The sequence below is a fragment of the Mytilus californianus genome, unplaced genomic scaffold, assembly GCF_021869535.1.
Source record: "Mytilus californianus isolate M0D057914Y unplaced genomic scaffold, xbMytCali1.0.p SCAF_3, whole genome shotgun sequence".
Classification (NCBI taxonomy): Eukaryota; Metazoa; Mollusca; class Bivalvia; order Mytilida; family Mytilidae; genus Mytilus; species Mytilus californianus.
The window spans coordinates 64,641,068-64,664,590 of record NW_026262679.1 but is presented as its reverse complement, the minus strand read 5'-3'; the positions used below and the strand labels follow the sequence as shown (position 1 = coordinate 64,664,590).

General features: G+C 27.4%; 2 long non-coding RNA genes across 3 annotated transcripts in view; one reads left to right on the top strand and one right to left on the bottom strand.

Moving 5' to 3' along the window:
• LOC127733205 (uncharacterized) overlaps positions 1-23,523 on the bottom strand; it is a 46,399-nt gene that overhangs the window by 6,947 nt on the left and 15,929 nt on the right. The window lies entirely within an intron of this gene.
• On the top strand, positions 3,626-14,224 carry LOC127733230 (uncharacterized). Of its 2 annotated transcripts, none has more exons than XR_007996932.1 (3): positions 3,626-3,820; positions 5,077-5,274; positions 14,030-14,224. It is a non-coding gene; the product is annotated as an uncharacterized LOC127733230 (long non-coding RNA). The 2 variants fall into 2 exon arrangements; XR_007996931.1 differs by lacking the exon at positions 3,626-3,820 and adding an exon at positions 4,184-4,547.

The following is a 23,523-nucleotide window of genomic DNA, read 5'->3' as shown; positions in this document are numbered from 1 at the left end:
CTATTACAGTAGCAGGCCTTACCAAGTTCCAGTCAGTCACAGAACGTGGATTGTTTCATTGAAGATTGGAAATGAGAAGCATGTAAGTATTTGGTTATACATTTGTACTTAAAACTATGTTCATATTTGTTAGGTCATTAAAATCAGTTTTTCCCTGGAAATTTACATATTCATCTGCATTTTTCTACAAGTAATTGGAAAAATATGAGCTGATTTAGATTGTTTGAAATTCAGTTGAATTTTAATCATTTCTGTTCAAGTGTATACATCAGATTGTTTTGAAAAGCCACCAATTTGTGATAATTTGAGGCACACATTAATTTTGAAAATAATGATTATATCATTAAACCGTCTTCATTACTGATTAAAATAAAGATTTAAAATGAAAAAAGTTAATGATATATAGTCAAAAAGAGCAATTGACCAATGATGTCGGCTGCCATTAATGCCAGTTTTTTCTTTCTAAATATTTTGAAAAAAGTTTTATTTTTTAAATAAGCAAACTTTATTAAAAGCTTTATATTTGGTTTGATATTTTTGAACTGTCTTTTTTTTTTTTTTGCTCACTGTTGAATATATGTAACTTTTATTTGAGTTTATCAGCATCTGTCTATAAATAATTTTGTTTTTGTTTCAGATACTATGAAGAAGATGTTTACAGCAAAGACCCCGAAAATGGAGCCATTGACGAAGACCAGGACAAGAAAATTAAAGGAAAGTATATTTAATTTTAGTCTAATTATAATTTTAGTTCTATTACAGTAGCAGGCCTTACCAAGTTCCAGTCAGTCACAGAACATGAAGATTGTTTCATTGAATATTGGAAATGAGAAGCATGTAAGTATTTGGTTATACAATTGTACTTAAAACTATGTTCATATTTGTTAGGTCATTAAAATCAGTTTTTCCCTGGAAACTTACATATTCATCTGCATTTTTCTACAAGTAATTGGAAAAATATGACCTGATTTAAATTGTTTGAAATTCAGTTGAAATTTTAATCATTTCTGTTCAAGTGTATACATCAGATTGTTATGAATAGCCACCAACTTGTGATCATTTGAGGCACACATTAATTTCGAAAATAATGATTATATCATTAAACCGTCTTCATTACTGATTAAAATAAAGATTTAAAATGAAAATAGTAAATGATATATAGTCAAAAAGTGCAATTGACCAATGATGTTGGCTGCCATTAATGCCAGTTTTTTCTTTCTTTATATTTTGAAAAAAGTTTTATTTTTTAAATAAGCAAACTTTATTGAAAGTTTTATATTTGGTTTGATATTTTTGAACTGTTTTGGTTTATTTTTTTGGCTCACTGTTGAATATATGTAAATTTTATTTGAGTTTATCAGCATCTGTCTATAAATAATTTTGTTTTTGTTTCAGATACTATGAAGAAGATGTTTACAGCAAAGACCCCGAAAATGGAGCCATTGACGAAGACCAGGACAAGAAAATTAAAGGAAAGTATATTTAATTTTAGTCTAATTATAATTTTAGTTCTATTACAGTAGCAGGCCTTACCAAGTTCCAGTCAGTCACAGAACATGAAGATTGTTTCATTGAAGATTGGAAATGAGAAGCATGTAAGTATTTGGTTATACAATTGTACTTAAAACTATGTTCATATTTGTTAGGTCATTAAAATCAGTTTTTCCCTGGAAATTTACATATTCATCTGCCTTTTTCTACAAGTAATTGGAAAAATATGACCTGATTTAAATTGTTTGAAATTCAGTTGAATTTTAATCATTTCTGTTCAAGTGTATACATCAGATTGTTTTGAATAGCCACCAACTTGTGATCATTTGAGACACACATTAATTTCGAAAATAATGATTATGTCATTAAACCGTCTTCATTACTGATTAAAATAAAGATTTAAAATGAAAATAGTTAATGATATATAGTCAAAAAGCGCAATTGACCAATGATGTTGGCTGCCATTAATGCCAGTTTTTTCTTTCTTTATATTTTGAAAAAAGTTTTATTTTTTAAATAAGCAAACTTTATTGAAAGTTTTATATTTGGTTTGATATTTTTGAACTGTTTTGGTTTTTTTTTTTGGCTCACTGTTGAATATATGTAAATTTTATTTGAGTTTATCAGCATCTGTCTATAAATAATTTTGTTTTTGTTTCAGATACTATGAAGAAGATGTTTACAGCAAAGACCCCGAAAATGGAGCCATTGACGAAGACCAGGACAAGAAAATTAAAGGAAAGTATATTTAATTTTAGTCTAATTATAATTTTAGTTCTATTACAGTAGCAGGCCTTACCAAGTTCCAGTCAGTCACAGAACATGAAGATTGTTTCATTGAATATTGGAAATGAGAAGCATGTAAGTATTTGGTTATACAATTGTACTTAAAACTATGTTCATATTTGTTAGGTCATTAAAATCAGTTTTTCCCTGGAAATTTACATATTCATCTGCATTTTTCTATAAGAAATTGGGAAAATATGACCTGATTTAGATTGTTTGAAATTCAGTTGAACTTTAATCATTTCTGTTCAAGTGTATACATCAGATTGTTTTGAAAAGCCACCAACGTGATAATTTGACGCACACATTAATTTAAAAAATAATGATTATATCATTAAACCGTCTTCATTACTGATTAAAATAAAGATTTAAAATGAAAATAGTTAATGATATATAGTCAAAAAGAGCAATTGACCAATGATGTTGGCTGCCATTAATGCCAGTTTTTTCTTTCTTTATATTTTGAAAAAAGTTTTTTTTTTGGTTTGATATTTTTGAACTGTTTTTGTTTTTTTTTGGCTCACTGTTGAATATATGTATATTTTATTTGAGTTTACCAGCAGCTGTCTATAAATAATTTTGTTTTTGTTTCAGATACTATGAAGAAGATGTTTACAGCAAAGACCCCGAAAATGGAGCCATTGACGAAGACCAGGACAAGAAAATTAAAGGAAAGTATATTTAATTTTAGTCTAATTATAATTTTAGTTCTATTACAGTAGCAGGCCTTACCAAGTTCCAGTCAGTCACAGAACATGAAGATTGTTTCATTGAATATTGGAAATGAGAAGCATGTAAGTATTTGGTTATACAATTGTACTTAAAACTATGTTCATATTTGTGAGGTCATTAAAATCAGTTTTTCCCTGGAAATTTACATATTCATCTGCATTTTTCTACAAGTAATTGGGAAAATATGACCTGATTTAGATTGTTTGAAATTCAGTTGAATTTTAATCATTTCTGTTCAAGTGTATACATCAGATTGTTTTGAATAGCCACCAATTTGTGATAATTTGATGCACACATTAATTTCGAAAATAATGATTATATCATTAAACCGTCTTCATTACTGATTAAAATAAAGATTTAAAATGAAAATAGTTAATGATATATAGTCAAAAAGAGCAATTGACCAATGATGTTGGCTGCCATTAATGCGTTTTTTCTTTCTAAATATTTTGAAAAAAGTTTTATTTTTTAAATAAGCAAACTTTATTAAAATTTTTATATTTGGTTTGATGTTTTTGAACTGTCTTTTTTTTTTTTGCTCACTGTTGAATATATGTAAATTTTATTTGAGTTTATCAGCATCTGTCTATAAATAATTTTGTTTTTGTTTCAGATACTATGAAGAAGATGTTTACAGCAAAGACCCCGAAAATGGAGCCATTGACGAAGACCAGGACAAGAAAATTAAAGGAAAGTATATTTAATTTTAGTCTAATTATAATTTTAGTTCTATTACAGTAGCAGGCCTTACCAAGTTCCAGTCAGTCACAGAACATGGATTTTTTCATTGAAGATTGGAAATGAGAAGCATGTAAGTATTTGGTTATACAATTGTACTTAAAACTATGTTCATATTTGTTAGGTCATTAAAATCAGTTTTTCCCTGGAAATTTACATATTCATCTGCATTTTTCTACAAGTAATTGGAAAAATATGACCTGATTTAAATTGTTTGAAATTCAGTTGAATTTTAATCATTTCTGTTCAAGTGTATACATCAAGATTGTTTTGAATAGCCACCAACTTGTGATCATTTGAGGCACACATTAATTTCGAAAATAATGATTATATCATTAAACCTTCTTCATTACTGATTAAAATAAAGATTTAAAATGAAAATAGTTAATGATATATAGTCAAAAAGCGCAATTGACCAATGATGTTGGCTGCCATTAATGCCAGTTTTTTCTTTCTAAATATTTTGAAAAACTTTATTAAAAGTTTTATATTTGGTTTGATATTTTTGAACTGTCTTTTTTTTTTTGCTCACTGTTGAATATATGTAAATTTTATTTGAGTTTATCAGCATCTGTCTATAAATAATTTTGTTTTTGTTTCAGATACTATGAAGAAGATGTTTACAGCAAAGACCCCGAAAATGGAGCCATTGACGAAGACCAGGACAAGAAAATTAAAGGAAAGTATATTTAATTTTAGTCTAATTATAATTTTAGTTCTATTACAGTAGCAGGCCTTACCAAGTTCCAGTCAGTCACAGAACATGGATTTTTTCATTGAAGATTGGAAATGAGAAGCATGTAAGTATTTGGTTATACAATTGTACTTAAAACTATGTTCATATTTGTTAGGTCATTAAAATCAGTTTTTCCCTGGAAATTTACATATTCATCTGCATTTTTCTACAAGTAATTGGAAAAATATGAGCTGATTTAAATTGTTTGAAATTCAGTTGAATTTTAATCATTTCTGTTCAAGTGTATACATCAAGATTGTTTTGAATAGCCACCAACTTGTGATCATTTGAGGCACACATTAATTTCGAAAATAATGATTATATCATTAAACCGTCTTCATTACTGATTAAAATAAAGATTTAAAATGAAAATAGTTAATGATATATAGTCAAAAAGCGCAATTGACCAATGATGTTGGCTGCCATTAATGCCAGTTTTTTCTTTCTAAATATTTTGAAAAACTTTATTAAAAGTTTTATATTTGGTTTGATATTTTTGAACTGTCTTTTTTTTTTTGCTCACTGTTGAATATATGTAAATTTTATTTGAGTTTATCAGCATCTGTCTATAAATAATTTTGCTTTTGTTTCAGATACTATGAAGAAGATGTTTACAGCAAAGACCCCGAAAACGGAGCCATTGACGAAGACCAGGACAAGAAAATTAAAGGAAAGTATATTTAATTTTAGTCTAATTATAATTTTAGTTCTATTACAGTAGCAGGCCTTACCAAGTTCCAGTCAGTCACAGAACATGGATTTTTTCATTGAAGATTGGAAATGAGAAGCATGTAAGTATTTGGTTATACAATTGTACTTAAAACTATGTTCATATTTGTTAGGTCATTAAAATCAGTTTTTCCCTGGAAATTTACATATTCATCTGCATTTTTCTACAAGTAATTGGAAAAATATGACCTGATTTAAATTGTTTGAAATTCAGTTGAATTTTAATCATTTCTGTTCAAGTGTATACATCAAGATTGTTTTGAATAGCCACCAACTTGTGATCATTTGAGGCACACATTAATTTCGAAAATAATGATTATATCATTAAACCGTCTTCATTACTGATTAAAATAAAGATTTAAAATGAAAATAGTTAATGATATATAGTCAAAAAGCGCAATTGACCAATGATGTTGGCTGCCATTAATGCCAGTTTTTTCTTTCTAAATATTTTGAAAAAAGTTTTATTTTTTAAATAAGCAAACTTTATTAAAAGTTTTATATTTGGTTTGATATTTTTGAACTGTCTTTTTTTTTTTTGCTCACTGTTGAATATATGTAAATTTTATTTGAGTTTATCAGCATCTGTCTATAAATAATTTTGTTTTTGTTTCAGATACTATGAAGAAGATGTTTACAGCAAAGACCCCGAAAATGGAGCCATTGACGAAGACCAGGACAAGAAAATTAAAGGAAAGTATATTTAATTTTAGTCTAATTATAATTTTAGTTCTATTACAGTAGCAGGCCTTACCAAGTTCCAGTCAGTCACAGAACATGAAGATTGTTTCATTGAATATTGGAAATGAGAAGCATGTAAGTATTTGGTTATACAATTGTACTTAAAACTATGTTCATATTTGTTAGGTCATTAAAATCAGTTTTTCCCTGGAAACTTACATATTCATCTGCATTTTTCTACAAGTAATTGGAAAAATATGACCTGATTTAAATTGTTTGAAATTCAGTTGAATTTTAATCATTTCTGTTCAAGTGTATACATCAGATTGTTTTGAATAGCCACCAACTTGTGATCATTTGAGGCACACATTAATTTCGAAAATAATGATTATATCATTAAACCGTCTTCATTACTGATTAAAATAAAGATTTAAAATGAAAATAGTAAATGATATATAGTCAAAAAGTGCAATTGACCAATGATGTTGGCTGCCATTAATGCCAGTTTTTTCTTTCTAAATATTTTGAAAAAAGTTTTATTTTTTAAATAAGCAAACTTTATTAAAAGTTTTATATTTGGTTTGATATTTTTGAACTGTCTTTTTTTTTTTGCTCACTGTTGAATATATGTAAATTTTATTTGAGTTTATCAGCATCTGTCTATAAATAATTTTGTTTTTGTTTCAGATACTATGAAGAAGATGTTTACAGCAAAGACCCCGAAAATGGAGCCATTGACGAAGACCAGGACAAGAAAATTAAAGGAAAGTATATTTAATTTTAGTCTAATTATAATTTTAGTTCTATTACAGTAGCAGGCCTTACCAAGTTCCAGTCAGTCACAGAACGTGGATTGTTTCATTGAAGATTGGAAATGAGAAGCATGTAAGTATTTGGTTATACATTTGTACTTAAAACTATGTTCATATTTGTTAGGTCATTAAAATCAGTTTTTCCCTGGAAATTTACATATTCATCTGCATTTTTCTACAAGAAATTGGGAAAATATGAGCTGATTTAGATTGTTTGAAATTGAGTTGAATTTTAATCATTTCTGTTCAAGTGTACACATCAGATTGTTTTGAAAAGCCACCAATTTGTGATAATTTGACGCACACATTAATTTTGAAAATAATGATTATATCATTAAACCGTCTTCATTACTGATTAAAATAAAGATTTAAAATGAAAATAGTTAATGATATATAGTCAAAAAGAGCAATTGACCAATGATGTCGGCTGCCATTAATGCCAGTTTTTTCTTTCTAAATATTTTGAAAAAAGTTTTATTTTTTAAATAAGCAAACTTTATTAAAAGCTTTATATTTGGTTTGATATTTTTGAACTGTCTTTTTTTTTTTTTTGCTCACTGTTGAATATATGTAACTTTTATTTGAGTTTATCAGCATCTGTCTATAAATAATTTTGTTTTTGTTTCAGATACTATGAAGAAGATGTTTACAGCAAAGACCCCGAAAATGGAGCCATTGACGAAGACCAGGACAAGAAAATTAAAGGAAAGTATATTTAATTTTAGTCTAATTATAATTTTAGTTCTATTACAGTAGCAGGCCTTACCAAGTTCCAGTCAGTCACAGAACATGAAGATTGTTTCATTGAATATTGGAAATGAGAAGCATGTAAGTATTTGGTTATACAATTGTACTTAAAACTATGTTCATATTTGTTAGGTCATTAAAATCAGTTTTTCCCTGGAAACTTACATATTCATCTGCATTTTTCTACAAGTAATTGGAAAAATATGACCTGATTTAAATTGTTTGAAATTCAGTTGAATTTTAATCATTTCTGTTCAAGTGTATACATCAGATTGTTTTGAATAGCCACCAACTTGTGATCATTTGAGGCACACATTAATTTCGAAAATAATGATTATATCATTAAACCGTCTTCATTACTGATTAAAATAAAGATTTAAAATGAAAATAGTAAATGATATATAGTCAAAAAGTGCAATTGACCAATGATGTTGGCTGCCATTAATGCCAGTTTTTTCTTTCTAAATATTTTGAAAAAAGTTTTATTTTTTAAATAAGCAAACTTTATTAAAAGTTTTATATTTGGTTTGATATTTTTGAACTGTCTTTTTTTTTTTGCTCACTGTTGAATATATGTAAATTTTATTTGAGTTTATCAGCAGCTGTCTATAAATAATTTTGTTTTTGTTTCAGATACTATGAAGAAGATGTTTACAGCAAAGACCCCGAAAATGGAGCCATTGACGAAGACCAGGACAAGAAAATTAAAGGAAAGTATATTTAATTTTAGTCTAATTATAATTTTAGTTCTATTACAGTAGCAGGCCTTACCAAGTTCCAGTCAGTCACAGAACATGAAGATTGTTTCATTGAATATTGGAAATGAGAAGCATGTAAGTATTTGGTTATACAATTGTACTTAAAACTATGTTCATATTTGTTAGGTCATTAAAATCAGTTTTTCCCTGGAAACTTACATATTCATCTGCATTTTTCTACAAGTAATTGGAAAAATATGACCTGATTTAAATTGTTTGAAATTCAGTTGAATTTTAATCATTTCTGTTCAAGTGTATACATCAGATTGTTTTGAATAGCCACCAACTTGTGATCATTTGAGGCACACATTAATTTCGAAAATAATGATTATATCATTAAACCATCTTCATTACTGATTAAAATAAAGATTTAAAATGAAAATAGTAAATGATATATAGTCAAAAAGTGCAATTGACCAATGATGTTGGCTGCCATTAATGCCAGTTTTTTCTTTCTAAATATTTTGAAAAAAGTTTTATTTTTTAAATAAGCAAACTTTATTAAAAGTTTTATATTTGGTTTGATATTTTTGAACTGTCTTTTTTTTTTTGCTCACTGTTGAATATATGTAAATTTTATTTGAGTTTATCAGCATCTGTCTATAAATAATTTTGTTTTTGTTTCAGATACTATGAAGAAGATGTTTACAGCAAAGACCCCGAAAATGGAGCCATTGACGAAGACCAGGACAAGAAAATTAAAGGAAAGTATATTTAATTTTAGTCTAATTATAATTTTAGTTCTATTACAGTAGCAGGCCTTACCAAGTTCCAGTCAGTCACAGAACGTGGATTGTTTCATTGAAGATTGGAAATGAGAAGCATGTAAGTATTTGGTTATACATTTGTACTTAAAACTATGTTCATATTTGTTAGGTCATTAAAATCAGTTTTTCCCTGGAAATTTACATATTCATCTGCATTTTTCTACAAGTAATTGGAAAAATATGAGCTGATTTAGATTGTTTGAAATTCAGTTGAATTTTAATCATTTCTGTTCAAGTGTATACATCAGATTGTTTTGAAAAGCCACCAATTTGTGATAATTTGAGGCACACATTAATTTTGAAAATAATGATTATATCATTAAACCGTCTTCATTACTGATTAAAATAAAGATTTAAAATGAAAAAAGTTAATGATATATAGTCAAAAAGAGCAATTGACCAATGATGTCGGCTGCCATTAATGCCAGTTTTTTCTTTCTAAATATTTTGAAAAAAGTTTTATTTTTTAAATAAGCAAACTTTATTAAAAGCTTTATATTTGGTTTGATATTTTTGAACTGTCTTTTTTTTTTTTTTGCTCACTGTTGAATATATGTAACTTTTATTTGAGTTTATCAGCATCTGTCTATAAATAATTTTGTTTTTGTTTCAGATACTATGAAGAAGATGTTTACAGCAAAGACCCCGAAAATGGAGCCATTGACGAAGACCAGGACAAGAAAATTAAAGGAAAGTATATTTAATTTTAGTCTAATTATAATTTTAGTTCTATTACAGTAGCAGGCCTTACCAAGTTCCAGTCAGTCACAGAACATGAAGATTGTTTCATTGAATATTGGAAATGAGAAGCATGTAAGTATTTGGTTATACAATTGTACTTAAAACTATGTTCATATTTGTTAGGTCATTAAAATCAGTTTTTCCCTGGAAACTTACATATTCATCTGCATTTTTCTACAAGTAATTGGAAAAATATGACCTGATTTAAATTGTTTGAAATTCAGTTGAAATTTTAATCATTTCTGTTCAAGTGTATACATCAGATTGTTATGAATAGCCACCAACTTGTGATCATTTGAGGCACACATTAATTTCGAAAATAATGATTATATCATTAAACCGTCTTCATTACTGATTAAAATAAAGATTTAAAATGAAAATAGTAAATGATATATAGTCAAAAAGTGCAATTGACCAATGATGTTGGCTGCCATTAATGCCAGTTTTTTCTTTCTTTATATTTTGAAAAAAGTTTTATTTTTTAAATAAGCAAACTTTATTGAAAGTTTTATATTTGGTTTGATATTTTTGAACTGTTTTGGTTTATTTTTTTGGCTCACTGTTGAATATATGTAAATTTTATTTGAGTTTATCAGCATCTGTCTATAAATAATTTTGTTTTTGTTTCAGATACTATGAAGAAGATGTTTACAGCAAAGACCCCGAAAATGGAGCCATTGACGAAGACCAGGACAAGAAAATTAAAGGAAAGTATATTTAATTTTAGTCTAATTATAATTTTAGTTCTATTACAGTAGCAGGCCTTACCAAGTTCCAGTCAGTCACAGAACATGAAGATTGTTTCATTGAAGATTGGAAATGAGAAGCATGTAAGTATTTGGTTATACAATTGTACTTAAAACTATGTTCATATTTGTTAGGTCATTAAAATCAGTTTTTCCCTGGAAATTTACATATTCATCTGCCTTTTTCTACAAGTAATTGGAAAAATATGACCTGATTTAAATTGTTTGAAATTCAGTTGAATTTTAATCATTTCTGTTCAAGTGTATACATCAGATTGTTTTGAATAGCCACCAACTTGTGATCATTTGAGACACACATTAATTTCGAAAATAATGATTATGTCATTAAACCGTCTTCATTACTGATTAAAATAAAGATTTAAAATGAAAATAGTTAATGATATATAGTCAAAAAGCGCAATTGACCAATGATGTTGGCTGCCATTAATGCCAGTTTTTTCTTTCTTTATATTTTGAAAAAAGTTTTATTTTTTAAATAAGCAAACTTTATTGAAAGTTTTATATTTGGTTTGATATTTTTGAACTGTTTTGGTTTTTTTTTTTGGCTCACTGTTGAATATATGTAAATTTTATTTGAGTTTATCAGCATCTGTCTATAAATAATTTTGTTTTTGTTTCAGATACTATGAAGAAGATGTTTACAGCAAAGACCCCGAAAATGGAGCCATTGACGAAGACCAGGACAAGAAAATTAAAGGAAAGTATATTTAATTTTAGTCTAATTATAATTTTAGTTCTATTACAGTAGCAGGCCTTACCAAGTTCCAGTCAGTCACAGAACATGAAGATTGTTTCATTGAATATTGGAAATGAGAAGCATGTAAGTATTTGGTTATACAATTGTACTTAAAACTATGTTCATATTTGTTAGGTCATTAAAATCAGTTTTTCCCTGGAAATTTACATATTCATCTGCATTTTTCTATAAGAAATTGGGAAAATATGACCTGATTTAGATTGTTTGAAATTCAGTTGAACTTTAATCATTTCTGTTCAAGTGTATACATCAGATTGTTTTGAAAAGCCACCAACGTGATAATTTGACGCACACATTAATTTCAAAAATAATGATTATATCATTAAACCGTCTTCATTACTGATTAAAATAAAGATTTAAAATGAAAATAGTTAATGATATATAGTCAAAAAGAGCAATTGACCAATGATGTTGGCTGCCATTAATGCCAGTTTTTTCTTTCTTTATATTTTGAAAAAAGTTTTTTTTTTGGTTTGATATTTTTGAACTGTTTTTGTTTTTTTTTGGCTCACTGTTGAATATATGTATATTTTATTTGAGTTTACCAGCAGCTGTCTATAAATAATTTTGTTTTTGTTTCAGATACTATGAAGAAGATGTTTACAGCAAAGACCCCGAAAATGGAGCCATTGACGAAGACCAGGACAAGAAAATTAAAGGAAAGTATATTTAATTTTAGTCTAATTATAATTTTAGTTCTATTACAGTAGCAGGCCTTACCAAGTTCCAGTCAGTCACAGAACATGAAGATTGTTTCATTGAATATTGGAAATGAGAAGCATGTAAGTATTTGGTTATACAATTGTACTTAAAACTATGTTCATATTTGTTAGGTCATTAAAATCAGTTTTTCCCTGGAAATTTACATATTCATCTGCATTTTTCTACAAGTAATTGGGAAAATATGACCTGATTTAGATTGTTTGAAATTCAGTTGAATTTTAATCATTTCTGTTCAAGTGTATACATCAGATTGTTTTGAATAGCCACCAATTTGTGATAATTTGATGCACACATTAATTTCGAAAATAATGATTATATCATTAAACCGTCTTCATTACTGATTAAAATAAAGATTTAAAATGAAAATAGTTAATGATATATAGTCAAAAAGAGCAATTGACCAATGATGTTGGCTGCCATTAATGCGTTTTTTCTTTCTAAATATTTTGAAAAAAGTTTTATTTTTTAAATAAGCAAACTTTATTAAAATTTTTATATTTGGTTTGATGTTTTTGAACTGTCTTTTTTTTTTTTGCTCACTGTTGAATATATGTAAATTTTATTTGAGTTTATCAGCATCTGTCTATAAATAATTTTGTTTTTGTTTCAGATACTATGAAGAAGATGTTTACAGCAAAGACCCCGAAAATGGAGCCATTGACGAAGACCAGGACAAGAAAATTAAAGGAAAGTATATTTAATTTTAGTCTAATTATAATTTTAGTTCTATTACAGTAGCAGGCCTTACCAAGTTCCAGTCAGTCACAGAACATGGATTTTTTCATTGAAGATTGGAAATGAGAAGCATGTAAGTATTTGGTTATACAATTGTACTTAAAACTATGTTCATATTTGTTAGGTCATTAAAATCAGTTTTTCCCTGGAAATTTACATATTCATCTGCATTTTTCTACAAGTAATTGGAAAAATATGACCTGATTTAAATTGTTTGAAATTCAGTTGAATTTTAATCATTTCTGTTCAAGTGTATACATCAAGATTGTTTTGAATAGCCACCAACTTGTGATCATTTGAGGCACACATTAATTTCGAAAATAATGATTATATCATTAAACCTTCTTCATTACTGATTAAAATAAAGATTTAAAATGAAAATAGTTAATGATATATAGTCAAAAAGCGCAATTGACCAATGATGTTGGCTGCCATTAATGCCAGTTTTTTCTTTCTAAATATTTTGAAAAACTTTATTAAAAGTTTTATATTTGGTTTGATATTTTTGAACTGTCTTTTTTTTTTTGCTCACTGTTGAATATATGTAAATTTTATTTGAGTTTATCAGCATCTGTCTATAAATAATTTTGTTTTTGTTTCAGATACTATGAAGAAGATGTTTACAGCAAAGACCCCGAAAATGGAGCCATTGACGAAGACCAGGACAAGAAAATTAAAGGAAAGTATATTTAATTTTAGTCTAATTATAATTTTAGTTCTATTACAGTAGCAGGCCTTACCAAGTTCCAGTCAGTCACAGAACATGGATTTTTTCATTGAAGATTGGAAATGAGAAGCATGTAAGTATTTGGTTATACAATTGTACTTAAAACTATGTTCATATTTGTTAGGTCATTAAAATCAGTTTTTCCCTGGAAATTTACATATTCATCTGCATTTTTCTACAAGTAATTGGAAAAATATGAGCTGATTTAAATTGTTTGAAATTCAGTTGAATTTTAATCATTTCTGTTCAAGTGTATACATCAAGATTGTTTTGAATAGCCACCAACTTGTGATCATTTGAGGCACACATTAATTTCGAAAATAATGATTATATCATTAAACCGTCTTCATTACTGATTAAAATAAAGATTTAAAATGAAAATAGTTAATGATATATAGTCAAAAAGCGCAATTGACCAATGATGTTGGCTGCCATTAATGCCAGTTTTTTCTTTCTAAATATTTTGAAAAACTTTATTAAAAGTTTTATATTTGGTTTGATATTTTTGAACTGTCTTTTTTTTTTTGCTCACTGTTGAATATATGTAAATTTTATTTGAGTTTATCAGCATCTGTCTATAAATAATTTTGCTTTTGTTTCAGATACTATGAAGAAGATGTTTACAGCAAAGACCCCGAAAACGGAGCCATTGACGAAGACCAGGACAAGAAAATTAAAGGAAAGTATATTTAATTTTAGTCTAATTATAATTTTAGTTCTATTACAGTAGCAGGCCTTACCAAGTTCCAGTCAGTCACAGAACATGGATTTTTTCATTGAAGATTGGAAATGAGAAGCATGTAAGTATTTGGTTATACAATTGTACTTAAAACTATGTTCATATTTGTTAGGTCATTAAAATCAGTTTTTCCCTGGAAATTTACATATTCATCTGCATTTTTCTACAAGTAATTGGAAAAATATGACCTGATTTAAATTGTTTGAAATTCAGTTGAATTTTAATCATTTCTGTTCAAGTGTATACATCAAGATTGTTTTGAATAGCCACCAACTTGTGATCATTTGAGGCACACATTAATTTCGAAAATAATGATTATATCATTAAACCGTCTTCATTACTGATTAAAATAAAGATTTAAAATGAAAATAGTTAATGATATATAGTCAAAAAGCGCAATTGACCAATGATGTTGGCTGCCATTAATGCCAGTTTTTTCTTTCTAAATATTTTGAAAAAAGTTTTATTTTTTAAATAAGCAAACTTTATTAAAAGTTTTATATTTGGTTTGATATTTTTGAACTGTCTTTTTTTTTTTTGCTCACTGTTGAATATATGTAAATTTTATTTGAGTTTATCAGCATCTGTCTATAAATAATTTTGTTTTTGTTTCAGATACTATGAAGAAGATGTTTACAGCAAAGACCCCGAAAATGGAGCCATTGACGAAGACCAGGACAAGAAAATTAAAGGAAAGTATATTTAATTTTAGTCTAATTATAATTTTAGTTCTATTACAGTAGCAGGCCTTACCAAGTTCCAGTCAGTCACAGAACATGAAGATTGTTTCATTGAATATTGGAAATGAGAAGCATGTAAGTATTTGGTTATACAATTGTACTTAAAACTATGTTCATATTTGTTAGGTCATTAAAATCAGTTTTTCCCTGGAAACTTACATATTCATCTGCATTTTTCTACAAGTAATTGGAAAAATATGACCTGATTTAAATTGTTTGAAATTCAGTTGAATTTTAATCATTTCTGTTCAAGTGTATACATCAGATTGTTTTGAATAGCCACCAACTTGTGATCATTTGAGGCACACATTAATTTCGAAAATAATGATTATATCATTAAACCGTCTTCATTACTGATTAAAATAAAGATTTAAAATGAAAATAGTAAATGATATATAGTCAAAAAGTGCAATTGACCAATGATGTTGGCTGCCATTAATGCCAGTTTTTTCTTTCTAAATATTTTGAAAAAAGTTTTATTTTTTAAATAAGCAAACTTTATTAAAAGTTTTATATTTGGTTTGATATTTTTGAACTGTCTTTTTTTTTTTGCTCACTGTTGAATATATGTAAATTTTATTTGAGTTTATCAGCATCTGTCTATAAATAATTTTGTTTTTGTTTCAGATACTATGAAGAAGATGTTTACAGCAAAGACCCCGAAAATGGAGCCATTGACGAAGACCAGGACAAGAAAATTAAAGGAAAGTATATTTAATTTTAGTCTAATTATAATTTTAGTTCTATTACAGTAGCAGGCCTTACCAAGTTCCAGTCAGTCACAGAACGTGGATTGTTTCATTGAAGATTGGAAATGAGAAGCATGTAAGTATTTGGTTATACATTTGTACTTAAAACTATGTTCATATTTGTTAGGTCATTAAAATCAGTTTTTCCCTGGAAATTTACATATTCATCTGCATTTTTCTACAAGAAATTGGGAAAATATGAGCTGATTTAGATTGTTTGAAATTGAGTTGAATTTTAATCATTTCTGTTCAAGTGTACACATCAGATTGTTTTGAAAAGCCACCAATTTGTGATAATTTGACGCACACATTAATTTTGAAAATAATGATTATATCATTAAACCGTCTTCATTACTGATTAAAATAAAGATTTAAAATGAAAATAGTTAATGATATATAGTCAAAAAGAGCAATTGACCAATGATGTCGGCTGCCATTAATGCCAGTTTTTTCTTTCTAAATATTTTGAAAAAAGTTTTATTTTTTAAATAAGCAAACTTTATTAAAAGCTTTATATTTGGTTTGATATTTTTGAACTGTCTTTTTTTTTTTTTTGCTCACTGTTGAATATATGTAACTTTTATTTGAGTTTATCAGCATCTGTCTATAAATAATTTTGTTTTTGTTTCAGATACTATGAAGAAGATGTTTACAGCAAAGACCCCGAAAATGGAGCCATTGACGAAGACCAGGACAAGAAAATTAAAGGAAAGTATATTTAATTTTAGTCTAATTATAATTTTAGTTCTATTACAGTAGCAGGCCTTACCAAGTTCCAGTCAGTCACAGAACATGAAGATTGTTTCATTGAATATTGGAAATGAGAAGCATGTAAGTATTTGGTTATACAATTGTACTTAAAACTATGTTCATATTTGTTAGGTCATTAAAATCAGTTTTTCCCTGGAAACTTACATATTCATCTGCATTTTTCTACAAGTAATTGGAAAAATATGACCTGATTTAAATTGTTTGAAATTCAGTTGAATTTTAATCATTTCTGTTCAAGTGTATACATCAGATTGTTTTGAATAGCCACCAACTTGTGATCATTTGAGGCACACATTAATTTCGAAAATAATGATTATATCATTAAACCGTCTTCATTACTGATTAAAATAAAGATTTAAAATGAAAATAGTAAATGATATATAGTCAAAAAGTGCAATTGACCAATGATGTTGGCTGCCATTAATGCCAGTTTTTTCTTTCTAAATATTTTGAAAAAAGTTTTATTTTTTAAATAAGCAAACTTTATTAAAAGTTTTATATTTGGTTTGATATTTTTGAACTGTCTTTTTTTTTTTGCTCACTGTTGAATATATGTAAATTTTATTTGAGTTTATCAGCAGCTGTCTATAAATAATTTTGTTTTTGTTTCAGATACTATGAAGAAGATGTTTACAGCAAAGACCCCGAAAATGGAGCCATTGACGAAGACCAGGACAAGAAAATTAAAGGAAAGTATATTTAATTTTAGTCTAATTATAATTTTAGTTCTATTACAGTAGCAGGCCTTACCAAGTTCCAGTCAGTCACAGAACATGAAGATTGTTTCATTGAAGATTGGAAATGAGAAGCATGTAAGTATTTGGTTATACAATTGTACTTAAAACTATGTTCATATTTGTTAGGTCATTAAAATCAGTTTTTCCCTGGAAATTTACATATTCATCTGCCTTTTTCTACAAGTAATTGGAAAAATATGACCTGATTTAAATTGTTTGAAATTCAGTTGAATTTTAATCATTTCTGTTCAAGTGTATACATCAGATTGTTTTGAATAGCCACCAACTTGTGATCATTTGAGGCACACATTAATTTCGAAAATAATGATTATGTCATTAAACCGTCTTCATTACTGATTAAAATAAAGATTTAAAATGAAAATAGTTAATGATATATAGTCAAAAAGCGCAATTGACCAATGATGTTGGCTGCCATTAATGCCAGTTTTTTCTTTCTTTATATTTTGAAAAAAGTTTTATTTTTTAAATAAGCAAACTTTATTGAAAGTTTTATATTTGGTTTGATATTTTTGAACTGTTTTGGTTTTTTTTTTTGGCTCACTGTTGAATATATGTAAATTTTATTTGAGTTTATCAGCATCTGTCTATAAATAATTTTGTTTTTGTTTCAGATACTATGAAGAAGATGTTTACAGCAAAGACCCCGAAAATGGAGCCATTGACGAAGACCAGGACAAGAAAATTAAAGGAAAGTATATTTAATTTTAGTCTAATTATAATTTTAGTTCTATTACAGTAGCAGGCCTTACCAAGTTCCAGTCAGTCACAGAACATGAAGATTGTTTCATTGAATATTGGAAATGAGAAGCATGTAAGTATTTGGTTATACAATTGTACTTAAAACTATGTTCATCTTTGTTAGGTCATTAAAATCAGTTTTTCCCTGGAAATTTACATATTCATCTGCATTTTTCTATAAGAAATTGGGAAAATATGACCTGATTTAGATTGTTTGAAATTCAGTTGAACTTTAATCATTTCTGTTCAAGTGTATACATCAGATTGTTTTGAAAAGCCACCAACGTGATAATTTGACGCACACATTAATTTCAAAAATAATGATTATATCATTAAACCGTCTTCATTACTGATTAAAATAAAGATTTAAAATGAAAATAGTTAATGATATATAGTCAAAAAGAGCAATTGACCAATGATGTTGGCTGCCATTAATGCCAGTTTTTTCTTTCTTTATATTTTGAAAAAAGTTTTTTTTTTGGTTTGATATTTTTGAACTGTTTTTGTTTTTTTTTGGCTCACTGTTGAATATATGTATATTTTATTTGAGTTTACCAGCAGCTGTCTATAAATAATTTTGTTTTTGTTTCAGATACTATGAAGAAGATGTTTACAGCAAAGACCCCGAAAATGGAGCCATTGACGAAGACCAGGACAAGAAAATTAAAGGAAAGTATATTTAATTTTAGTCTAATTATAATTTTAGTTCTATTACAGTAGCAGGCCTTACCAAGTTCCAGTCAGTCACAGAACATGAAGATTGTTTCATTGAATATTGGAAATGAGAAGCATGTAAGTATTTGGTTATACAATTGTACTTAAAACTATGTTCGTATTTGTTAGGTCATTAAAATCAGTTTTTCCCTGGAAATTTACATATTCATCTGCCTTTTTCTACAAGTAATTGGAAAAATATGACCTGATTTAAATTGTTTGAAATTCAGTTGAATTTTAATCATTTCTGTTCAAGTGTATACATCAGATTGTTTTGAATAGCCACCAACTTGTGATCATTTGAGGCACACATTAATTTCGAAAATAATGATTATGTCATTAAACCGTCTTCATTACTGATTAAAATAAAGATTTAAAATGAAAATAGTTAATGATATATAGTCAAAAAGCGCAATTGACCAATGATGTTGGCTGCCATTAATGCCAGTTTTTTTTTTCTTTATATTTTGAAAAAAGTTTTATTTTTTAAATAAGCAAACTTTATTGAAAGTTTTATATTTGGTTTGATATTTTTGAACTGTTTTGGTTTTTTTTTTGGCTCACTGTTGAATATATGTAAATTTTATTTGAGTTTATCAGCATCTGTCTATAAATAATTTTGTTTTTGTTTCAGATACTATGAAGAAGATGTTTACAGCAAAGACCCCGAAAATGGAGCCATTGACGAAGACCAGGACAAGAAAATTAAAGGAAAGTATATTTAATTTTAGTCTTAATTATAATTTTAGTTCTATTACAGTAGCAGGCCTTACCAAGTTCCAGTCAGTCACAGAACATGAAGATTGTTTCATTGAATATTGGAAATGAGAAGCATGTAAGTATTTGGTTATACAATTGTACTTAAAACTATGTTCATATTTGTTAGGTCATTAAAATCAGTTTTTCCCTGGAAATTTACATATTCATCTGCATTTTTCTATAAGAAATTGGGAAAATATGACCTGATTTAGATTGTTTGAAATTCAGTTGAACTTTAATCATTTCTGTTCAAGTGTATACATCAGATTGTTTTGAAAAGCCACCAACGTGATAATTTGACGCACACATTAATTTCAAAAATAATGATTATATCATTAAACCGTCTTCATTACTGATTAAAATAAAGATTTAAAATGAAAATAGTTAATGATATATAGTCAAAAAGAGCAATTGACCAATGATGTTGGCTGCCATTAATGCCAGTTTTTTCTTTCTTTATATTTTGAAAAAAGTTTTTTTTTTGGTTTGATATTTTTGAACTGTTTTTGTTTTTTTTTGGCTCACTGTTGAATATATGTATATTTTATTTGAGTTTACCAGCAGCTGTCTATAAATAATTTTGTTTTTGTTTCAGATACTATGAAGAAGATGTTTACAGCAAAGACCCCGAAAATGGAGCCATTGACGAAGACCAGGACAAGAAAATTAAAGGAAAGTATATTTAATTTTAGTCTAATTATAATTTTAGTTCTATTACAGTAGCAGGCCTTACCAAGTTCCAGTCAGTCACAGAACATGAAGATTGTTTCATTGAATATTGGAAATGAGAAGCATGTAAGTATTTGGTTATACAATTGTACTTAAAACTATGTTCGTATTTGTTAGGTCATTAAAATCAGTTTTTCCCTGGAAATTTACATATTCATCTGCATTTTTCTACAAGTAATTGGAAAAATATGACCTGATTTAAATTGTTTGAAATTCAGTTGAATTTTAATCATTTCTGTTCAAGTGTATACATCAGATTGTTTTGAATAGCCACCAACTTGTGATCATTTGAGGCACACATTAATTTCGAAAATAATGATTATGTCATTAAACCGTCTTCATTACTGATTAAAATAAAGATTTAAAATGAAAATAGTTAATGATATATAGTCAAAAAGCGCAATTGACCAATGATGTTGGCTGCCATTAATGCCAGTTTTTTCTTTCTTTATATTTTGAAAAAAGTTTTATTTTTTAAATAAGCAAACTTTATTGAAAGTTTTATATTTGGTTTGATATTTTTGAACTGTTTTGGTTTTTTTTTTGGCTCACTGTTGAATATATGTAAATTTTATTTGAGTTTATCAGCATCTGTCTATAAATAATTTTGTTTTTGTTTCAGATACTATGAAGAAGATGTTTACAGCAAAGACCCCGAAAATGGAGCCATTGACGAAGACCAGGACAAGAAAATTAAAGGAAAGTATATTTAATTTTAGTCTAATTATAATTTTAGTTCTATTACAGTAGCAGGCCTTACCAAGTTCCAGTCAGTCACAGAACATGAAGATTGTTTCATTGAATATTGGAAATGAGAAGCATGTAAGTATTTGGTTATACAATTGTACTTAAAACTATGTTCATATTTGTTAGGTCATTAAAATCAGTTTTTCCCTGGAAATTTACATATTCATCTGCATTTTTCTATAAGAAATTGGGAAAATATGACCTGATTTAGATTGTTTGAAATTCAGTTGAACTTTAATCATTTCTGTTCAAGTGTATACATCAGATTGTTTTGAAAAGCCACCAACGTGATAATTTGACGCACACATTAATTTCAAAAATAATGATTATATCATTAAACCGTCTTCATTACTGATTAAAATAAAGATTTAAAATGAAAATAGTTAATGATATATAGTCAAAAAGAGCAATTGACCAATGATGTTGGCTGCCATTAATGCCAGTTTTTTCTTTCTTTATATTTTGAAAAAAGTTTTTTTTTTGGTTTGATATTTTTGAACTGTTTTTGTTTTTTTTTTGGCTCACTGTTGAATATATGTATATTTTATTTGAGTTTACCAGCAGCTGTCTATAAATAATTTTGTTTTTGTTTCAGATACTATGAAGAAGATGTTTACAGCAAAGACCCCGAAAATGGAGCCATTGACGAAGACCAGGACAAGAAAATTAAAGGAAAGTATATTTAATTTTAGTCTAATTATAATTTTAGTTCTATTACAGTAGCAGGCCTTACCAAGTTCCAGTCAGTCACAGAACATGAAGATTGTTTCATTGAATATTGGAAATGAGAAGCATGTAAGTATTTGGTTATACAATTGTACTTAAAACTATGTTCGTATTTGTTAGGTCATTAAAATCAGTTTTTCCCTGGAAATTTACATATTCATCTGCATTTTTCTACAAGTAATTGGAAAAATATGACCTGATTTAAATTGTTTGAAATTCAGTTGAATTTTAATCATTTCTGTTCAAGTGTATACATCAGATTGTTTTGAATAGCCACCAACTTGTGATCATTTGAGGCACACATTAATTTCGAAAATAATGATTATGTCATTAAACCGTCTTCATTACTGATTAAAATAAAGATTTAAAATGAAAACAGTTAATGATATATAGTCAAAAAGCGCAATTGACCAATGATGTTGGCTGCCATTAATGCCAGTTTTTTCTTTCTTTATATTTTGAAAAAAGTTTTATTTTTTAAATAAGCAAACTTTATTGAAAGTTTTATATTTGGTTTGATATTTTTGAACTGTTTTGGTTTTTTTTTTGGCTCACTGTTGAATATATGTAAATTTTATTTGAGTTTATCAGCATCTGTCTATAAATAATTTTGTTTTTGTTTCAGATACTATGAAGAAGATGTTTACAGCAAAGACCCCGAAAATGGAGCCATTGACGAAGACCAGGACAAGAAAATTAAAGGAAAGTATATTTAATTTTAGTCTAATTATAATTTTAGTTCTATTACAGTAGCAGGCCTTACCAAGTTCCAGTCAGTCACAGAACATGAAGATTGTTTCATTGAATATTGGAAATGAGAAGCATGTAAGTATTTGGTTATGCAATTGTACTTAAAACTATGTTCATATTTGTTAGGTCATTAAAATCAGTTTTTCCCTGGAAATTTACATATTCATCTGCATTTTTCTATAAGAAATTGGGAAAATATGACCTGATTTAGATTGTTTGAAATTCAGTTGAACTTTAATCATTTCTGTTCAAGTGTATACATCAGATTGTTTTGAAAAGCCACCAACGTGATAATTTGACGCACACATTAATTTCAAAAATAATGATTATATCATTAAACCGTCTTCATTACTGATTAAAATAAAGATTTAAAATGAAAATAGTTAATGATATATAGTCAAAAAGAGCAATTGACCAATGATGTTGGCTGCCATTAATGCCAGTTTTTTCTTTCTTTATATTTTGAAAAAAGTTTTTTTTTTGGTTTGATATTTTTCAACTGTTTTTGTTTTTTTTTGGCTCACTGTTGAATATATGTATATTTTATTTGAGTTTACCAGCAGCTGTCTATAAATAATTTTGTTTTTGTTTCAGATACTATGAAGAAGATGTTTACAGCAAAGACCCCGAAAATGGAGCCATTGACGAAGACCAGGACAAGAAAATTAAAGGAAAGTATATTTAATTTTAGTCTAATTATAATTTTAGTTCTATTACAGTAGCAGGCCTTACCAAGTTCCAGTCAGTCACAGAACATGAAGATTGTTTCATTGAATATTGGAAATGAGAAGCATGTAAGTATTTGGTTATACAATTGTACTTAAAACTATGTTCATATTTGTTAGGTCATTAAAATCAGTTTTTCCCTGGAAATTTACATATTCATCTGCATTTTTCTACAAGTAATTGGAAAAATATGACCTGATTTAAATTGTTTGAAATTCAGTTGAATTTTAATCATTTCTGTTCAAGTGTATACATCAGATTGTTTTGAATAGCCACCAACTTGTGATCATTTGAGGCACACATTAATTTCGAAAATAATGATTATGTCATTAAACCGTCTTCATTACTGATTAAAATAAAGATTTAAAATGAAAATAGTTAATGATATATAGTCAAAAAGCGCAATTGACCAATGATGTTGGCTGCCATTAATGCCAGTTTTTTCTTTCT